This window comes from Equus caballus, chromosome 1 (assembly GCF_041296265.1).
Source record: "Equus caballus isolate H_3958 breed thoroughbred chromosome 1, TB-T2T, whole genome shotgun sequence".
In the NCBI taxonomy this organism is placed as follows: domain Eukaryota; kingdom Metazoa; phylum Chordata; class Mammalia; order Perissodactyla; family Equidae; genus Equus; species Equus caballus.
This window is the reverse complement of record NC_091684.1, coordinates 140,133,088-140,154,607: the sequence shown is the minus strand read 5'-3', so window position 1 is coordinate 140,154,607 and position 21,520 is coordinate 140,133,088. Positions and strand designations below refer to the sequence as shown.

General features: G+C 38.6%; 1 long non-coding RNA gene and 2 other non-coding genes across 4 annotated transcripts; all 3 read left to right on the top strand.

The window, feature by feature from the left end:
* Nucleotides 1-276: 276 nt before the first annotated feature.
* LOC111776187 (uncharacterized) lies at nucleotides 277-18,008 on the top strand. Of its 2 annotated transcripts, none has more exons than XR_002812156.2 (5): nucleotides 277-409; nucleotides 4,951-5,063; nucleotides 5,664-5,720; nucleotides 15,488-16,371; nucleotides 16,962-18,008. It is a non-coding gene; the product is annotated as an uncharacterized lncRNA (long non-coding RNA). The 2 variants fall into 2 exon arrangements; XR_011425727.1 differs by having other exon boundaries at nucleotides 4,948-5,063.
* On the top strand, nucleotides 11,341-11,456 carry LOC111769808 (U5 spliceosomal RNA). The gene has a single exon (XR_002802617.1). It is a non-coding gene; the product is annotated as a U5 spliceosomal RNA (small nuclear RNA).
* Nucleotides 18,009-19,025: 1,017 nt separating the features above from the next.
* On the top strand, nucleotides 19,026-19,141 carry LOC111769809 (U5 spliceosomal RNA). The gene has a single exon (XR_002802618.1). It is a non-coding gene; the product is annotated as a U5 spliceosomal RNA (small nuclear RNA).
* The last annotated feature ends 2,379 nt before the right edge of the window (nucleotides 19,142-21,520 follow it).

Sequence of the window (21,520 nt, the reverse complement as noted above, 5' to 3'; positions counted from 1 at the left end):
CACATCAAACCTCTGGTTGCTGTGAGGCCTGGACTGATCCAGAAGCACCAAAAGGCCACAAGGCTCTTGGACAAGGCTCCTAGTTCCCCTAAAGTTTTGGGGGCCTCATGGGACCCAGGAACTGGAACATGGCTACTGAAGCTCAGGCCCAGAAAGGCAGAGCTCACAACAGTGGGGCAGAAGATAGGAACCAACCCTCATTCCATCTCTTCTCCGCTGTGGGCCCTTCGACACGGCTACCTCCTTAGCCTCCAGTATTGTTTGTTGGATGAATGCATGAAATTTGCTTCTCTGAATATGTTTTCTCACACGTGAAAGAAGAATCATAGTGAAAATATTCACATCCCAGAGGGCATGGAAAGGCCTCCGAGGATGCAACCCTCAGGGTCCAGGAGTTCTAGAGAGCAAGGTGGGTTATCTAGTTCCATGTCACTGTGTTGATTTCCTTTTTTTATTTTTTAAAAATAGCTTTATTGAGATATAATCTACAGCCCTTGCAATTCACCCATTTAAAGCATACAACTCAATAGTTTTCAGTGTATTCAGAGATATGTGCAACCATCACTGCAGTCAGCCTGTTTTGTTTTGTTTTTGAAGGAAGATTAGCCCTGAGCTAACATCTGCTGCCAATCCTCCTCGTTTTTTTGCTTAGGAAGATTGGCCCAGAGCTAACATCCGTGCCCATCTTCCTCTACTTTATATGTGGGACGCCTACCACAGCATGGCTTGCCAAGTGGTGCCATGTCCGCACCCAGGATCCGAACCAATGAACCCCAGACCACCAAAGCGGAATGCGCAAACTTAACCCCTGCGCCACAGGGCCAGCCCCATGCAGTCAGTTTTAAAACATTTTCATCACAGCAAAAAGCCCTGTACACTTAGGTTATCACTATCCTATATTCCCATTTACCCCAGCCCTAAGCAACTACTAATCTGCTTTCTGTCTCTTTGCCTACTCTGGACATTTCATATAAGTGGAATTATACAATATGTGGTCTTTTGTGACTTGTTCTTTCACTTAGTATAGTGTTTTCAAGGTCCATGTCATGTTGTAGCATGCATCAGAACTTCATTCCTTTTTGTGGGTGAATAATATTCCATTATATGGTTGTACCACATTTTCTTTATCCGTTCATCAGTGAATGGCCATTTGGGTTGTTTCTACCTTTTGGTTATTATGAGTAATGCTGCTGTAAACATTTGTGTACAAATTTTTGTGTGGACATATGTTTTCATTTCTCTTGAGTATATACTTAGGAGTGGAATTGCTCAGTCTTATGATAACTCTGTTTAATTGAATGAGAAACTGCAAACTACTTCCAAAAGTGACTGCACTGTTCTACATTCCCACCAGCAATGAATGAGGCTTCCAATTTCTCCACATACTCACCAACACTTGTTACTATCTCACTTTTTAGTTCTAGTCATGCTCGTGGTTGTGAAGTGGTATCTCAGTGTTTCGATTTGCAATTCCCTGATGACTAATGACATCGAGCACCTTTTTATGTGCTCATCGGCCATTTGTATTTCTTCCTTAGAGAAATATCTATTTAGATCCTGGGCCCATTTTTTTAGTTGGGTTATTTGTCTTCTATAGAGTTGTGAGAGTTCTTTATATATTTCAGATACAGGTCCCTTATCAGATATATGATTTGCAAATATTATCTCACATTCTGTGGGTTGTCTTTCACATTCTTGATAGTGTCGTTGAAGCACAAATGTTTTTGATTTTGATGAAGTCCAATTTATTTTTTCTTTTGTTGCTCATGCTTTTGATGTCATATCTAAGAATCCATTGCCAAATACAAAATCAGGAAGATTTGCCTGTGTGTTTTCTTCTAAGACTTATATAATTTTAGCTCTTACCTTTAGATCTTTGGTCCATTTTGAGTTGCTTTTTGCATATTGTGTGAGGTAAACGTCCAACTTCATTCTTTTAAATGTGGGCATCCTGTTGTCCCAGCACCATTTGTTGAAAAGACTATTCTTTCCCCACTGAATGGTCTCAGCTCTCTTGTTGGAAATCTGTTGACCATAGACACATGGCTTTATTTCTAGACTCAGTTCTGTTCCATTGATCTGTATGTCTGCCTTTATGCCAGTACCACACTAGCTTGATTACCATTGCTTTGTAGTAAGTTTTGAAGTCAAGAAATGAGTTGTACTTCGTTCTTTTTCTAGATTGTTTTGGCTATTGTGGGTCTCTTGCAATTCCATGTGAATCTTAGAATCAGCTTATCAATTTCTACAAAGAAGTCAGCTAAGATTCTGGTTGTGTTGAAACTGTAGATCAATTTGGGAAGTGTTGCCATCTTAACAATAATAAGTCTTCCAATCATACACATGGGATGTTTTTCCATTTATTTACATCTTTAATTTTTTCAGTAATGTTTTATAGTTTTCTGAGTATGTTTTGCACTTTTTTAGTTAAATTTTTTCCAAAATGTTTCATTCTTTTTCATGCTATTGTAAGTGGAATCATTTTCTTTTTTTAAAAAAAAAAAATATTTTATTGAGGTCGTATTGGCTTATAACAATGTGTAAATTTCAGGTGTATGTTATTATATTTCACTTTCTGTGTAGACTGCATTGTGTTCACCACCAATAATCTAGTTTTTATCTGTCACCGTACATAAATGCCCCTTTACCCCTTTTGCCCTCTCCCCACTCCCTTCCCCTCTGGTGACCACCAATCTGTTCTCCGTATCTACGTATTTGTTTGTTTATCTTCCGCATATGAGTGAAGTCATATGGTATTTGTCTTCCTCTGTCGGACTTATTTTGCTTAGCATAATACCCTTAATGGTCATCCATGTTGTCACAGATGGCACGATTTTGTCTTTTTTATGGCTGAGTGGTATTTCTTTGTATATATATACCTCATCTTCTTTATGCATTCACCTATTGATGGGCAGTTGGGTTGCTTCCATATCTTGGCTTTTGTGAATAATGCTGTGACGAACATAGGGGTGCATGTATCTTTTTGAATTATTGATTTCATGTTCTTTGGATAAATACCCAGTAGTGGAATAGCTGGATCATATGGTATTTCTATTTTCAATTTTTTGAGAAATCTCCATACTGTTTTTCATAGTGGCTGCACAAGTTTGCACTCCCACCAGCAGTGTATGAGGGTTCCCTTTTCTCCACATCCTCTCCAACACTTGTTATTTCTTGTCTTATAAATTACAGCTATTCTGATGGATGTGAGGTGATATCTCATTGTAGTTTTGATTTGCATTTCCCTAATAACTAGTGATGTTGGATATCTTTTCATGTGTCTATTGGCCATCTGTATATCTTCTTTGGAAAAATGTCTGTTCATATCCTCTGAACATTTTTTGATTAGATTGTTCATTTTTTTGTTGTAAGTCATTTTCTTAATTTTATTTTCAGATTGTTCATTGCAAGCGTATAGAAATACAATTGATTTTTGTATACTGATCTTTTATCCTGCAAACTTACCGAACTTGTTTACTAGTTTGAATAGTTCTTTGCAGATTTTTTTTAGAATTTCCTATATATTAGATCATGTCATGTGTGAACAGAGATGGTTTTACTTCTTTCTTTCCAATCTAGATATTTTTTATTTATTTTTCTTGCCTCATTGCCCTGGCTGGAACCCCCAGAACAATGAAGAATAGAAGTAGTGACAGCAGACATCTTGTCTTGTTCCTGTTCTTGCCATGAAAGCATGGATACTTTTTTTCAGTATGATGTTAATGGTGGGTTTTTCAGATACACCATTTGTCAGGATGAGGAAGTTCCCTTCTGTTCCTAGTTTGTTGAGCGCTTTTATCATGCAAGAGTGTTGGATTTGAGGGCCAGCCCCAGTGGCCTAGTGGTTAAGTTCAGCTTGCTCCACTTCAGTGGCCCAGGCCCAGTTCCCAGATGTGGACCTTCGTTGCTCTGTTAGCAGCCATATTGTGCTGCTGGCCCATATACTAAAAAGTAGAGGAAGATTGGCACAGATGTTAGCTCAGGGGGAATCTTCCTCAGCAAAAAAAAAAAGAAAAAGAAAAAAAGTGTTGGATTTGACAAATACTTTTTCTGCGTCTTTTGGCATGATCTTTTATATGTTGCTGGATTTGGTTTGCTAGTATTTCGTTGAGGATTTTTGCATCCATATTCATAAAGATATTGGTCTGTAGTTTTCTTTTCTTGTGAGGTCTTTGTCTGGTTTTGATATCAGAGTAATACTGGCCTCATAGAATGAGTTGGGACGTGTACACTTCTCTTCTATTTTTTGGAAGAGTTAGTGAAGAATTGGTATTAATTCTTCTTTAAATGTTTGGTAAAATCCAGGGGTGAAGCCAGGTGAGCCTGGGCTTTTCTTTGTGGGTAGTTTTTTTTTATTGTTAGTGTTACTAATTAAATCTCTTTACTTGGGGCCGGCCCCGTGGCCAGGTGATTAAATTCGCACACTCCACTTTGTCGGCCCAGGGTTTCACCAGTTTGGATCCTGGGCTCAGACATGGCACCGCTCATCAAGCCATGCTGAGGCAGCATCCTACATAGAAACCAGAGACACTCAACAACTAGAATATACAACTATGTACTAGGGGACTTTGGGGAAAAGAAGAATAAGAAAAAAAAAATGAAGATTAGTAACAGATGTTACCTCAGGTGCCAATGTTTAAAAAAAAAAACACTCTTCATTTGTTATAGTTCTATTAAGACTGGTTTTTTTTTGAGTCGTTTTTGATAGCTTGAGTCTTTAGGAATTTGTCTATTTTGCCTAAGTTAGCTAATTTATTGAAATACAGTTGTTTATAGAATTCCTTTAAAATTCTTGTTATTTCTGTAAGGTAGGTAGTAATGTCATTTCTCTCATTTCTGATTCTAGATATTTGAGTCTTCTTTTTTCTTGGTCAGTCTAGCTTAAAGTTTGTCAATTTGGGGGCCAGCCCCACGGCTGAATGGTTAAGTTCATGCACTCTATTTCAGCAGCCCAGGGTTTCACCAGTTTGGATCCTGGCACAGACCTAGCACTGCTCATCAGGCCATGCTGAAGCAGCATCCCACATGGCACAACTAGAAGGACCTACGACTAGAATATACAAGTATGTATCCGGGGGGGTTGGGGGAGAAAGGAAAAAAAGAGAGGAAAAAGAAGGTTGGCAACAGATGTTAGCTCAGGTGCCAATCTATATTAAAAAAAAAAAGTTTGTCAATTTTGTTGATGTTTTCAAAGAACTAGCTTTTGGTTTCATTGTTTGCTCTACTATTTTCTATTCTCTATTTCATTAAGTCCTGCTCCAATCTTTTTTGTTGCCTTCCTTGCTTCAGGTTTAGTTTGCTCTTCTTTTTCAAGTGTCTTAAGGTGAAAGGTTTAGTTTATTGTTTTGAGATCTTTCTTCTTTTGTAATGTACACATTTGCACCTATAAATTTTCCTCGAAGCACTACTTTAGCTGCATCACATGAGTTTTGATATTTTGTATCTTCATTCTCATTCATCTAAAAGTATTTCCTAATTTTTCTTTTGATTACTTTTTTGACACATTGGTTAGGTAGGAGTGTGTTATTTAATTTCTACCTATTTGTGAGTTTCTCAAATTTCTTTCTGTTGTTGATTTCTAATTTCATTTCATTGTGGTCAGAAGACATACTTTGTATTACTTCTATCCTGTTAAATTTATCGAGGTTTGTTTTATGGCCTAGCATATGCCTATCCTGGAGGATGCACTTGAGAAGAATGTATATTCTGCTGTTATTGAGGTGAGTATTCTATGGATGTCCCTTAGGTCCGGTTGGTGTATAGTATTTTCAGTTCTTATATTGTTGGTTGTCTGTCTACTTGTTCTGTCCATTATTGAAAGTGGGGTACTGAAATCTCTAACTGTTATGGTTGAATTGTCTATTTCCCCATGCATTTCTGTTAGTTTTTGCTTCATGTATTTTGGTGCTTTCTTATTAGGTGCATACATATTTAAAACTATTTTATCTTCCTAATGGATTGGCCTTTTAAAAATTATAAAATGTCCCTCTTACCTTTGGTAAAATTTTTTGTTTTAATGCATATTTTGTCTCCTATTAGTATAGTCATTCCAGCTTTCTTGAGTTTGCTGTTTGCATGATAAATCTCTTTCCATCCTTTTACTTTCAATATATTTGTATCTTTGAATCTAGCATGCCTCCTGTAGACAGCATTTAGTGGATCTTGTTAACTTTTTTTAATCAAGTCTGACAATCTCTGTCTTTTGATTGAATTGTTTACTCCATCCACATTTAATGTTACCATTGATATACTTGATATATGTGCCATTTTACTTGTTGTTTTCTATATGTTTCATATCTTTTATGTTCCTCTATTCCTCCTTTACTGCTTTCTTTTGCATTAAATGAATATTTTATAATGTAGCATTTTAACTTCTTTAATAATTTTTTAAAATAATTTCCTCAGTTATTGGTCTAGGGCTAACCACATACACCTTAACTTATCAGAATCAACTTCAAATTTATACTAACAATTTCTATGAGATATAGAAATGTTACTCCTATATAGTTATATTTCCTTGCCACTTTTTGTAGTATTATTGTCAGATAGATTACATCTTTAAATGTTACAAACCCAAAAATATAGTGTTATAATTACTACTTTATACAATTTTATGTCTTTTTAAAGGAGATGAGAGAAGAAAGAAAGTATATATTTATCACTTTTGTTATATTTCTTTTCTTATTTATCATTTCTAGTTCTCCATATTTATTTTTGCAGATTTGAGTTATCATCTGGAGACATTTCTTTAACCCAATACAGCTTTGCACCCACACAAACTCTATGTGCTGTTATTGACAAACATATTACATTTCTACCTGATAGGCCCAACAATACATTAGATACAAATTGTATTATACAATTGCTTTTTAAATCAGTTAAGAGAAAAAAGGATAACAAATATGCATTTATTCTTTCTTTTTTAATTACATAATCCTCTGGTAATTACATATTCACTGGTTCTCTTTGTTTTTTTGTGTGGACTCAAATTACCATCTAAGGTTACTTACTTTCAGCCTGATAAACTTCCTTTAGTATTTCTCATAAGGCAGGTTTGCTAGCAACAAATTCTCTGTTTTTGTTTATCTGGGAATTTGTTATCATTTTTGAAAGATGGCTTAGCTGGATATAGGATTCTGGTTGGCAGTTTTTTTCTTTGAGCATTTTGAATATGTCATCCCACTGCCTTCTGGCCTCCATCATTTCTGCTGCAAAGTCAGCTATTAATTTTATTTGCATTCCCTTGTAAGTGACAAATTGTTTTTCTCTTACTGCTTTCAAGATTCCCTGCTTGTCTTTGGCGTTCAGCAGTTTTACTGTGATGTGTCTATTTGTGGATCTCTTTGAATGTATTCCACTTGGAGTCCAATGGGCTTCCTGGATGTGTTGATGATCGTTTTTCTATAATTTAGGAAGTTTTCAGCTATTATTTCTCCAAATATTTTTCCTGCTCCTTTCTCTCTTCCCTCCTTCTGGTACTCCCATTACACGTATGTTGATGTGTTTAGCGTTGTCCCATATTACTCTAAGGCTCTGTTAATTTTTCTTCACTGTTTTCCTCTCTGTTCTTTGGATTACATAATCTCTATCAATCAAGCTTCAAGTTTGCTAGTTCTTTCTTCTGCTAGTTTATATCTACTGTTGAGCCTCTCCAGTGAATTTTTCATTTCAGTTATTGTACTTTCCAACTCCAGCATTTCCAAGTTTCTTTTTAAATAATTTCTATGTCTTTATTGATATTCTCCATTTGAGGTACCATTGTCCTCATATCTTCCTTTACTTCTGGTTTTTTTTTTTTTTTAGGAAGATTAGCCTTGAGCTAACTACTGCCAATCCTCCTCTTTTTCCTGAGGAAGACTGGCCCTGAGCTAACATCCATGCCCATCTTCCTCCACTTTATACGTGAGACACCTACCACAGCATGGCTTTTGCCAAGTGGTGCCATGTCCACACCCAGGATCTGAACCAGCAAACCCCGGGCCACCAAAAAGTGGAACATGCAAACTTACCACTGCACCACCAGGCCGGCCCCCTTCCTTTACTTCTTTAATCATTGTTACTTTAGTTTCTTGAACATACTTATAATGTCTACTTTTTAAGCTTTGTCAAATTCAACATCTGGTTACTTTCACAGGTAGTTTCTGTTGTCTGCTTTTTTCCCAGTGTATGGGTCATACTTTCCTGTTTATTTGTATGTCTCATAATTTTTTTGTTGCAATTGCAAGTCCAGGTTGTCACCTGTGCTTCTGACCAACTGACTATAAATCAGAGCTTCCCACAACCCCCTCCTCAGATTTGATTAATTTGCCAGAACAGCTCACAGAACTCAGGAAAGCAGTTTACTTACTAGATTACGAGTTTATTATAAAAGGATATAACTCAGGAACAGCCAGATGGAAGAGATGCACAGGGCAAGATATGCAGAAAGCGGTGCAGAGCTTCCATGCTCTCTCTGGTGCAGCACACTCCCCACATCTCCACATGTTTACCAACCCTTCAGCTCTCTGAACCCAATGCTTTTTGAGTTTTTATGGAGGCTTCATTAGTTAGGTATCATTGATTGAGTCATTGGTCATTGGTGATTGACTCAACTTCCAACCTGTCTCCCCTCTCTGGAGGTGATCACGACCATCATATCAGTAGTGATAAATCATGTTGATGGTACGTACCCTTGAAGTGAGGTGATGACAACGGCAGTATACCTATGTGATCTTCCTCTCAAAAACACATTACCCCTGTCTAATCATGAGAGAAACATCAGACAAATCCCAATAGAGGGTCATTCTACAAACCAATCTGATCACTATGCCTCCAAACTGTCAAGGTCATCAAAACAAGGAAAATCTAAGAAACTCACAACCTACTTAGAGGAACCCAAGGAGACATGACAACTAAAGATAATGTAGTATCCTGGATAGGCTCCTTGAACAGAAAAAAGATATTAGATAAAAACTAAGGATATCTGAATAAACTATGGGCTATTGATTCCTTAATTACAGCACATGTACCATACTAACAATAACATGTTAATGATAAGGGCAACTGGATGTGGGGTATATGGGAACTCTGCACTATCTTTACAATTTTTCTGTAAATTTACAACTTTTCTAAAAAATAAAGTATATTCAAAAATACATCATTGCCCAATTGAGTTTAGGCTATGAATGCAGGGATGATTTATCATAGAAAATCAATGAATGTAACTTTCCACATTAATAGATTAAAACAGAATATTTATTATCTTCTCAATACCCACCCATCCTGTAAGAAAAAAAATCACAGCAAACTAGGAACAGAATGGAACTAGCTTAATCAAAAGAGTTTCTACCAGAAACCCTTCAAGGCCCAGTGCAAAATGAAAATGCAAAGCCTTTGTGCAAAAATTATTAAGAATTTCATGAAGGTGTAGGAGAGGAAGACATTTCCTCTTCCCAAATGGGGGTTCGTCTAGCTGGAGAATGAATTAAATTCACATGAGACAGAATAGCAAGAGAAAATTAAACAAAGCTTTATGAGAACCATGGCCCGGGGCCTTTCTTCCCGAAGGAAGAAAGGGCACCGAAGAAGTGGGGTGCACATAGTGGTTATATACCCCCAAACAGGGTGTTTCACATGTGATTGAAATGTCCCTCCCACAATAGTCACAAGATTGCCCTGTCGGCACAGTGCTTGATGGACACAGCAGGTAGTGGTCGGCTATCTCAGAGGGCTATCTCAGAGGGCGTAGCTGGAGGCAAGTCTATTGTCTTGAGCTGGGTGGTCACAGGTGAGTGCAGCAGTCAGTTCCTAGCCTAAGGAAAGATGCTTAATCCTTAAAGAAATGTCAAAGTTGGGAGGGGGAGGGAAGTCAGTTACAGGAGGTTACCAGGCAAGCACAATAAAATGCAGATTTAAGTCCTTGTCTTTGGCATTCATTAAGAGTTTCTAGAGAGAAGGTCATCTCCCTTCTTCTTCCAGGTACAGAGAGGGAGGCACCTTTTACAGACAGATTTACCTTACAAATGTAAATGTCTCCTAACAAAGGGCGAGTTCCATTCCTCAGAGCCTCCTTCCCTGTCCCAGTTTATCAAAAGCAATCAGCCTCAAATAATCCTGATGCCAAAGAGACATATCTTGGGGGGCCAATTTCAGGTCCCTACAAAGGCAGCAGTAGAACCGGGGCCTTATGAGCACTGGGCCTTATGCACCTGAACGGACTGCTTGCCCCTGAAGCCCTCCCTGTCTGCAGCAAATTTTGTACGTCATGGTGATCCAATGGAAGCTATGATCAAAATAAGAAGAAAATATCCACTGTCATAGCTGCAGTTCAACATCTCTATCAGAGTTCCCAACCAGTTAGGTAAAACAAGAAAAAGAAATAATAAAAAGTATAAGACTTGGAAAAGAAAAAGCAAGGTTGTCACTTTCAGATGATATGCTTGTCTACATACAACATCTAATAGAATCTACAATCTGTTAGAAACAAAGAGTTTAAGGTTGCTGAATGCAAGAGCAATAAGTAAAATTCAACTGCATTACTATATACCAGCAATAAGCAATTATAAATTGTAGTTTAAAAAATCTGTACTAGCCACAAAAACTACAAGATATTAGGAGTATGGTAAATCTAACAAAAAACCTTTATGGTAAAATTATAAAACTATATTGAAAGACATTAAAGTAGACCTCAATGAAGAGGAAGATTTACAATCTTCATGAGTATGATATATATTATATATGAATATAATTAAAAAGTAACAAAATGAAATGCTGATGCCTCCCTCCCAGTTTAAGAAAAAAGATATTGCCAACACCTTTGAGACCCTCTGCGTGCCTTTCCCCAGTCACATCCCTCACTCCCCACTGCCGGTAACTACTGTCCTGAATTTTGTATTAACCATTACCTTTCTATCCTCGCAGCCTGCCCCCACCCCAGCTATCAGAAAAGTCTCTTATTTAAAAAAAAAAAAAAAAAACATACTCAAAGTCCCAAAGTATAAATAGATAAAATCAGAATGTCTGTACTTGATCAGGTCACAGTTTAGATCCCAGACAGCCAAGCCTCAGCTTCGTCCCTCACAGGTGGCTGCAGACCAGGATTTGAATGCTATTTCCGGAGTCCAAAGGACGATTATTCAGGTCTCATTTGCATACCCATAATACACCATAATACACTGCAAACAGTATAATTGTTTTCAAGTAAAAAAAATTCTTTTTTACTCGACTTTTCTAAGTATGAGAATGTTGTTTTCAGAGTATTTAAATAAACTTCTGTCGGTATTAATGCTTGTGATAAATAACCACCATCAATGTACTAGGAGTTGTAGTTACCTGAAAAATGAATTTGGGGTCCCATGCAGCATACTCTGGTTTCTCTTCAGATCGCATAAATCTTTCGCCTTTTACTAAAGATTTCCGTGGAGAGGAACAATTCTGAGTTTCAAACCAATTTTTTGAGGCCTTGTTCTAACAAGGCTACTTATTTTGGTTTAAGAAAAGGTGGTTTACTTAACTGTGATTAGTGTTGGTTTTCTCTCATGCTCTGTGTTTACATTACTCATTTGTTCTGATACTGATTTGTGTCCACTTACACACTGAAAAACTTCACTTTTAAAGGATGTTCTCCCATAGTAGCAGTGTCTGTACAAATACACCAAACTGACTCTTTTCACCCCGAATTCTGCACAGCTGTATCGGCATTCAGTTTTTTGAAAGTGATACCTTATGTCCAACACAAGTTTTTGGTGCCTTGTAGTTTTACTTGGCTGGTTTTTGATGCAGCACTCTCCAGTAGAAATATATAAATTTTAGAAATGTATAGAATGTATTCTGTATACAGAATAATATATATTAAGATTGGCACCTGAGCTAACATTTGTTGCCAATCTTTTTTTTCCTTCTCCCCAAAGCCCCTAGCACATAGTTGTATATTCTAGTTGTAGGTCCTTCTGGTTGTGCTGTGTGGGACACCGCCTCAGCATGGCTTGATGAGCGGGTGCCATGTCCATGCCCAGTATCCAGGCCGGTGAAACCCTGGGCTGGGCCCGCTGAGCACTTGAACTTAACTACTCGGCCACAAGCCGGCCTGTCCAGTAGAAATATAATGGGAGGTACGGGTAGAATTTTGAATTTTATAGAAGTCCCTTTAAATAAGTAAGAGAAACAGGTGAACTTGATTTTAACAATATACTTTATTTAATCCAATAGATCCAAAATGTTATAATTTCTAGATGTAATTAATATAAATAATTATTGAGATGTTTCACATTATTTCCCCCCATACTTTATGATGAGGATTTTAGGCTGGTTAATTTTAAAACTGCAGATGAGAAGCAGGCTCCGAGGAGTGGAATTTGCTTGCCCTTTGATCAGAGACAATTGCATTTGTGAAGGAAATCTCCATGCCTCCCTCTCTGCGCCAGGAGGAAGGGGGGATGGCCTTATCTCTGGAAACTCTTAATGGGGAAGGCAAGAACTTAAGTTGTTTACTGTCTGGCAACCTCATGTAACTGACCCCCCTACCTTGTCAGCACGCTCTCCCTTGCTCCTTCCTCACTGCAACCCCTTCTCCAGCCCCTGGAGCCAGGCACTAACCTGACTTTCCCTGGTAGTCATTTTCTTGCTTTTCTTTCCTCTTTTCTTCTTACTTCCTCAGAGAATATAACAGGAGGACCACTGTATTAGGGTTCTCCAGAGAAACAGAACCAATAGGGTATATATAGATAAACAGAAAGAGATTTATTATGAGGGATTGGTTACACAGTCATAGAGGCTGAGAGGCCCCATGATCTGTTGTCTGCAAGTTGGAGGCCCAGGAAAGCCCGTGGTGTAGTTCCAGTCCAAACCCGAAGACATGAGAACCGCGGGAGCCAGAGTGGAAGTCCTGGTCGAAGGCCCAAGGCCCAAGACCCAGGAGTGCCAAAGTCCAAGGAGAGGAGGAGATGGATGTTCCAGCTCAAGCAGAGAAAGTAAATTCACCCTTCTGCCCTTTGGTTCTTTTCGGGCCCTCTGTAGACTGGATGATGCCCACTGCAATGGGAGGGTGATCTTTACTCACTCTACTGATTCAAATGCTAATCTCTTCCAGAAGCACTCCGACAGACACACCCAGAAATAGTGTTTTACCAGTTATCTGGGGATCCCTCAGCCCAGTCAAGTTGACACATAAAATTACCCACCCGAGCCTCCTTTATCTCACCTTTACTACTTTATCATCCTCATAACCACCCCTTGGGAAGCCACTCTATGTGTTCTCTTTACCATTCATGGACCCAGAGCACCCTGGACCGTGTTTGTCCCACCTGTAGGCTCAGATTGCTTGTAGCTCCTTGGACAATAATTCCTGCCCCCTGTCTCCTTTTTACGTTGTTTTCCTCCAAGGCTGACAGCCAGGACAAAAGGATTCATGTAAACCCAGGGAAAATAGATGCTTGGGGAGGTGCAAGTCACAAGGTCGGAGGGGTGGATCTGGGACTACCATCCATGCTGCCTTTCAGCCCCAAGAATTCTTCACCTTGCTTTAGGATTTTGCTCTCAGATGTCTCAAGATTTGCCTTTTGGGGCCCTCTGTACTGGAGTATGGAGCAGGGGAAGGTGGTGAGGGTGGAGGCTATGGAGGAGGAATGCTTTGAGCCAACTGCAGAAAAGAAGGGACTAGACTCCCATCTCCTCTCCTCGGCGAGAGAAAACCCAACACTCCAGTCCCTTGGTCAAGTGTAAAACCAAGTCCAAGACATTGCTGAGTCCTTAGCTCTGCACTGTCCAATATGGCAACCACCAGCCACTATTTACACTTAATTAATTAAATTAAATGAAAAATTCATGGGCCGGCCCAGTGGCGCAGCAGTTAAGTTCACGTGTTCCGCTTCCCCGTGGCCCGGGGTTCACCGGTTCGGATCCTGGGTGCAGACATGGCACCTCTTGGCAAAAAGCCATGCTGTGGTAGGCATCCCACATATAAAGTAGAGGAAAATGGGCACAGATGTTAGCTCAGGGCCAGTCTTCCTCAGCAAAAAGAGGAAGATTGGCAGTAGTTAGCTCAGGGCTAATCTTCCTCAAAAATAAATAAATAAATAAAAATAAAATTTCCATTTCTCAGATGCACTAATCATATTTCAAGTGCTCAAAAGTCACATGTGAGTAGTGGCTGCCATTTTGGACAGCACAGAACACATCATTTCCATCGTTGTTACTCTTGGCCAAGAAGTCCCCAACATCCCCCACAGCAAAGCACGAATCACGGAACCACCTCAGTTCCACAGGGAGGCTGGGCTGGGCCCGGGCATGGAGGGGAGGTGGCCGGGGTGAGCTGGACTTTGGGAGATCTACTGAGGACTGCTTTCCTGCCTCCCTTTTGCTGATTGCCTTTCTCCCGCTTCACAAAATAAGTTTTGCTGTCTTCCATCCTAAACCTTACCCAAGTGCTAGTCTGGAGGATGTAAAAACCTCAGGCCTCCCCACAAATGTCAATTTAAAATATGTGCATCCATTTTGAGAAAGTGAATGAGTCTGGACAACAAATTTTTGTAAATTAAAATTTCCAAATCTTTTCTTTCAACAGAATTTAAGGAGGGCTTAATCCAGTTGTCACCTGATAGTTCATTACGTGGTAGTGAGTGACATTGTTGAAACTCCTTCCATCTACTGATTCATGGGAACAAGATTTCTTAGGTTACAGCTATACAAGTGAAAAAGAAAAAAGCATTGGAACTAAACCCTATCTCCTGTAGTAAAAAGTAAGATGCATCCGTCTAATTAAGAGATGCAGTTCCAATAAAATGACACTTTTAGCTTAATAATTATCAAAATATGTAATATATTCATGTTGTATTGATCGTGTCTACTAGTAATAAGTGTAATGACAAGTCAATCCAGAAGAAAAATATTAATGCATAGAATTTTAAATTCAAAGGATGTGGAGAAGTTTTGAAATTCAACAAATACACTTATTTTATCAGAAAAATATAATTCAGTAATCAAAACACATCCAGGTATAAAAATATTATATTTGTTTTAAATTCTTGAAGAAATGGAATGGAAAAACAAGTTCAAGAAAAAAAGGAATTAGGGGCCAGCCCGGCGGCATAGTGATTAAGTTCACAGTGCTCCACTTTGGTGGCCTGGGGTTCACAGGTTTGGATCCCAGGCACGGACCTAGCACAGCTCATCAAGCCACATTGTGGCAGCCTCCCACATAAAATAGAGGAAGATTGGCAACAGTTGTTAGTTTAGGGCCAATGTAACTCACAAACACACAAAAAGGAATTATGCAAAATTTTTTAACTTTTTAGAAAATGATGAGAGTGGGTATCAGATCTCTTGGGTATTTAGCTTCCACTGATTACATTTTAAAGTGATATAACAGCTTGGAGTATCAATATTTACAACACACAAAGTAGTCATCCATTGCATCTATTTAAACATATGATGTTGTAAGCTACCTTATGAACACCATACATATGATCTTTAAAATGTGGAAGAGGAACATAAATTTTCAAAATTCTTTTAGGAGGTACGAGAGCAAAACGTTGGACTCCCTGACCTCAACAGTTGGGCCTCGAGCTGGAACTGAGCACTAAGGGGAAGCAGCACCGCCCTGTGGCCAGCGTAGAGGCTGCAGCAGAAACGAGCCCAGAGTCCCAGGAAGAAGATAAACCTGGAGGAGCTGAGACCCGGAGGTCCGATGCGCCTTCTCCACAGGGACAGTGTCTCTCCACTTCAAAATTTGAAAGCATTAGGTATTCCTGTGCCCAGACCTGTCTTTTGTAGCTGTGGCCCCAGGGATCTGGCCACAACAAATAGAAACCAGAAGACAATCTCCAGGAAGAGGCAAGGATGATTCAGCATTAATCTCCTAATGTAGATCTCCACTGGAAGAGATTAGAGAAAAGCCATTTGATAATAATCCTGTGAATGCAGAAAAGGCATTTGATGAACTCAAATACTCACTCGATATTTATCTACCTATCTTATTATACTAGAAATAGAGGGGAATCTGCCTAATCTAATGAAGAATACCAACCAAAAACCTCTAGCACACACCACATGTAACAGAAAGTAACTTTCTCTTTAGAGAGAAAAAGACAAGAACAACCAGTAAGTATCAACACTTCCACTGGGTTTTGTACTGCAGGTCCTTGCCAGCACAGTAAAACAGGAAAAGAGAAAAAAAAGGTACAAGGGCTGGAAAAAGAAAAACAGAATTATCATTATTCTCAGTCAATACGATTATCTTCATAGAAGATCCTAAAGGATCCAGAACTGCGCTGTCCCATATGGTAGGCACCGGCCACATGTGGCTATTGGGCACTTGAAGTGTGGCCAGTCTGAATTGAGATGCACTGTGGTATAAAATACATGCTGGATTTGAAGATATGTATAAAAAATTAAAAGGTAAAAATCTCATTTAAAATTTTTATATTGATTATATATTTATATAATATGTTGGGTATATGGGATTAAATACAATATATTACTTAAATAAAATAGAATTAATTTTACCTGTTTATTTTTATTTTATTAATGTGGCTACTAGGAAATTTAAAGTTCCATGTGTGGCTCATGTATTTCCACTGGACAGTACTAATTTAAATAATCCTTTAGAATTAAAGCTATATTTCAGCAAGGCTGTTGGATAGAGGACTGATAACACAAAAATAAACAGCGTTTTTAGGCAACTAGTAAATTGTTTGGATTATAACAATCAATTAAAATTTTTATTTCAAATATCTATCATTTATAATAGCAAAAAATACTCCTAGGGTATTAGATGTAAATAATTGTTTAAAAAGACCACTCCAGAGTCAGTTATGTAGCTTTATAGAAGGAGGTAAAGAAATGAAAAATATAAATGGAGCTCATAGAATGGTAGACTCAATGTCATAAAGGTGGGAAATTCTTCCTAATTTAATCTATAAATTCAAAGCCATGTGAATCAAAAATCCCAACAAAGGTTTTTATGTTTTGTATTTTTTGTTTTTTAGGTTATTTCCTGTATTAAATATCAGTGTGAATTATTGCCAGAAATGGACGTGTCAGCTAGACCATAATCAATGAAACTGCATGGGCCTCTCCAACCCCACATTTACAATCAGGGACAAGTCCATGCTTTCACTTCAGACGTCTTGGAAACTCCATGAATCTGTGGAGGCTGAAAACAAAAGTTGACCTTCCTCGTGGTTCTTTAACCAGTGAAAGCTGCCCAAGACCCTTCCAGAGTGGAGCAAAGTCCAGAAGATGAATGCCTCCTACCACCTAGGAGCAGGGAAACACTCTCTCCCGAGTTACAACCTGGAAAGAGCTCAAAGTGTTCGGAGCGGCTCCTTTCCTGGCCCTTCCCTCAGCTGCTGGCTAAGTTGGAGTGGTGTAGCTGTGACCACAGGGTCGGAACTTTGTATCTTCCCGGGTCTCTAACTTCCCATTACAGTGAAATAGAGCAAGAATGCCAGAGTACTGAAACGAATGAATGTGTGGGTGAATCTCACAAGCATGCTAAGAAGCGAGCCACAGGGGCTGGCCCCGTGGCCGAGTGGTTAAGTTCGCGCGCTCACCTGCAGGCGGCCCAGTGTTTCGTTAGTTCGACTCCTGGGCGCGGACATGGCACTGCTCATCTGACCACACTGAGGCGGCGTCCCACATGTTACAACTGGAAGAACCCACAACGAAGAATACACAACTATGTACCGGGGGGGCTTTGGGGAGAAAAAGGAAAAAATAAAATCTTTAAAAAAAAAAAAAAAAAGAAGCCAGCCACAAAAGGTTGTATGCTTCCGTTTATATGAAATGTCCAGAATAGGCACTTTAGGGACAGAAACTGGGGGAGTGGTTGGCAGAAGCTGGGGGATAGGGGGATGGGGAGTAACTGCTAAGGGGTACAGTTCCTTTTTGGGGTGACGAAAATGTTCTAAAATTAGATTGTGGTGATGATTACACAACTCTGTGAATATACTAAAACCATTGAATTGTACACTTTAAATGGCTGAATTGTAGGGCAAGTGAATTATGTCTAATAAAGCTGTTTCTAAAATGTATCAGACAAATTTAAACGAAGTATATGTCAAATACGATTGACTTGTTAGCAAAAGAACCAGCAAAATGAAAAATGAATGTGCCAGTTCAGAGAAGCTGTCAAAGTTTGGAAGTGGAATGTTTACACGAGCAGCTAGAAAACACAAAAACAAAAAAAGGTGTAGTTTCCTTTCCCAAGGTTGTTGGGTTACCACGATTGTTAGGGAGGAGTCCGTGTGGGCTGGTCAGAGAACAGCACATTTTAAAAGCATGGGATAAGGAGACGTGAGAGCTGAAACTGGAATGCAAGATTGCATGCCCAACAGCAGCGTCAGGTGGGGCGGGAAACCTGAAACGGAGCGCGCAAGTCCCAAGTTTAAACAGACATTGCCAGGAATTTTTCTCAGACAAAAATGCAGAATGTTCAAGAGTGTATATCCCGAAGGTACACGGTTAAAAAACAAACAAAAACACAGCAAACAAACAAAACACGGGTGCGGCCACTACGTAGCTGAAGAAAAAGGAAATTGTCAAGCTTTTTAAACCCCTGTGTGCCTTTCCCCAGACACAGCCCTCATTCCCCACCGAAGGGAGGAACCACCGCCCTGAATCTTGCGGCAATCACCTGTTTGGTAGTTTTTTCGTTTTCAGTTTAATAGCAAAGTCTTTATTTAAAAGAAATCAAACTCAAATGTACAAACACAGAAAACATCCCGATCGGGACGGCGTTTCGCTCCCAGACAGCCAATCCTGCGCTTCGCCACCTAACGGTGACGCAGAGGCACCCTGTGAATACTAAGATATTTCCCCAATCGGCAGGGTGGTGACTCGCTTTATTTGCATACCCACAGTGCACTGCGCACAGCTTAAAGAGGCAGAATTTTAAAATTTCTTCCACTTATATTTGCTGAAATTTAAATTTTTATTTTTAAGGTAGTCTGAAAAATTTTATTCAGACACTGGAGCTTGGTGTTAACTAGCCACCATCAGTGTAATAGGACGTTTTTTTACTCGCGCCATCAGCTACAAAGTTGCAAGTTATACTCTAGTTTCTCTTCAGATCGTATAAATCTTTCGCCTTTTACTAAAGATTTCCGTGGAGAGGAACAACTCTGAGTCTTAAACCAATTTTTTGAGGCCTTGTTTCGGCAAGGCTACTTATGTTGTGTTAAAAAGAAGAATTTGTTTGTGTTAGTACTTGCTTTTTCTGTACAGCACCGATGTTGTCGTACGACTGGGGTTGTACATGTCATGAACGAAGGTGGGTTATTTTTCTCTTGGTTTAGGCTGTATGTACACATGTGCGCGCGTATGTTGAATGCGTATGTTTGGGGTGCTCTGTTTGTCTTTTCTTGCTCTAGTGGTTCAAAGCTATTTTGAAAGCTCAGCGTTTTGCTGCCTGTGCTTGCAGTTTTTCTGTTCAGTGTAGCACTAAGTAGAGACAGATGGAATTTTTATTTTTTAGAAGCCAATTAAGTAAAAAGGAAAGCGTGTGAAATTGATTTTAATGTCTTTAATCCAATAGAGCAAAAATACTTTCATTTTAGTATGCAATCAGTAAAAAACATTATTAAGATGTTTTGCATTATCTTCTTTGGTACTAAATCATCTAAATCCAGTGTGTATCTTACACAGCACATTTCAGTTGGGACTAGCTGCATTTCAAGCACTCAACAGGCATTTGTGGCTAATGACAGCATCTGACAGTGCAGCTTTGCAGCATTACAATGTGTGAACAGACCACGGTTTATGGATCCATTCTCCCTTCATAGAGATTTAGATTTTTCCCGATTTTTCTTATGAGAATGATGTTACTCTTAGTGAGCATGTGCAAGACTCTGTCCCTGAAGTGTGGCATGGAATTGCAGAGTCTTAGGACAGGTAGGTACAGTAATTTTTCCTCAAAGTGAGTGTACCCATTTACACTTCCACTAATGGCCTGTACGTGTCCCCATTGCTTCTCATCCTTACTGGCCCTTGGTATGCTCAGACTTTAATTTTTGCCCATCTGGTAGTCATGAAGTAATATCTTACAATACATAAATATCTTAATGTACATTTCTCTAATGACTAATAAGGTTGAACGTCTTTTCAAAGATTTTTTTGGCCATTCATGGTTTCTCTTCTGTGAAATGCCTGTATTTGTCTTTTGCCCATTTTTCTCTTAGATTGTGAATCATTTTCTTAGTGATTATGGAAGTTTTTTACACAGCCTCTAGACTCTAGAGACTTTAAATAGTAATCTTTTGTTGGTTATATGGTACAATTACTTTATTCCAGTTTATGGCTTGTCTTTCCACTCTTCTTATAGTCTCTCTTGATGAACTGGTCTTAACTTTAATGTTGTCAGATTGATTTTCTTTTCATTATGATTTGTGCTTTTTTGTGTTTTGTTTAATAAATAATTCACTACCTAAAGTTATTAAAGAAATTTTATATCTTTTTTAAGCTATGTCTTTCATATTTAAGTCTTTGATTCATCTGGAATTGAATTTTCGTATGAAGTGTGGATCCATTTTTATTTTCCCACCAAATGATTGACAATCGTCCAGCCTATTTATTGACTATTTATTGACTTGTGTCTCCTTTCCCCACTACTCTGAGATGACAACTCTGGCATACACCAGCTTTCCTCGTAACCATGGGGATGCTCCTGGGTGCTCTCGCTTTTTTTACACTGCTCTGCTGATGTCTGATGGACATACAAAAAGCTGTACATCTTTAATGGACACAACTTGATGAATTTGGAGATAAGTATACACCTGTGAAACCGTCACCACAGTCGATCCCATGTTTTTTCTGGGCTCTCTATTCTGTTAGATAGGTCTAATTTATCTCTCTCTGAGCTAATATCACACATCCTAATTACTATGGGTTTATAATAAAACTTGAAATCTGGTACGCTTAGTCCCTCTCATTGGTTTTCTTTTCAGGAGTCACTTGGCTCTTCTTTGTTCTTCCCAAAAATGTTTAAAATTGCCTTGTTGATTTCCATGAAAATCCATGTTGGATTTGAGTTTAAGTATGTAGCTTAATTAGGGAGAATTGAATCTTCATCTTATTCATGGACGTGGTTGTCTCTCCATATGTTTAGGTATTCTTTATTATCTTTCAATAAAGTGTTAAAATTTTCTACTATAGATGTTACACCTTTGTTAGTTTTAAAATTGCATTTCCTAACTGTAACATTGCTATTGTATAGAAATGCAATTGACTCTTGTCTAGGATCTTATATCTGACAATCTTACTTGACTCTCTTATTAACTCTAATAATTTGTGTATAGATTATTTTGAGTTTTCTATCTGCACAATCGTATTATTGGGAATTTTTTTCATTTCCTTTCTAATATTTATATTTATTTTTTCTTATATTATTGAGCAGTTAGCATACACAACATTGATGTTACATAATATTAAGTAGAAACAACAGTGGACCTCTTTTTCTTATGCCTGATTTTAAAAGAAATGCTTCTCCATTGAGTCTGATGTTTCTTCTAAGTATTGAATACCTTTTACGGGTAAAGAATGTTTGCTT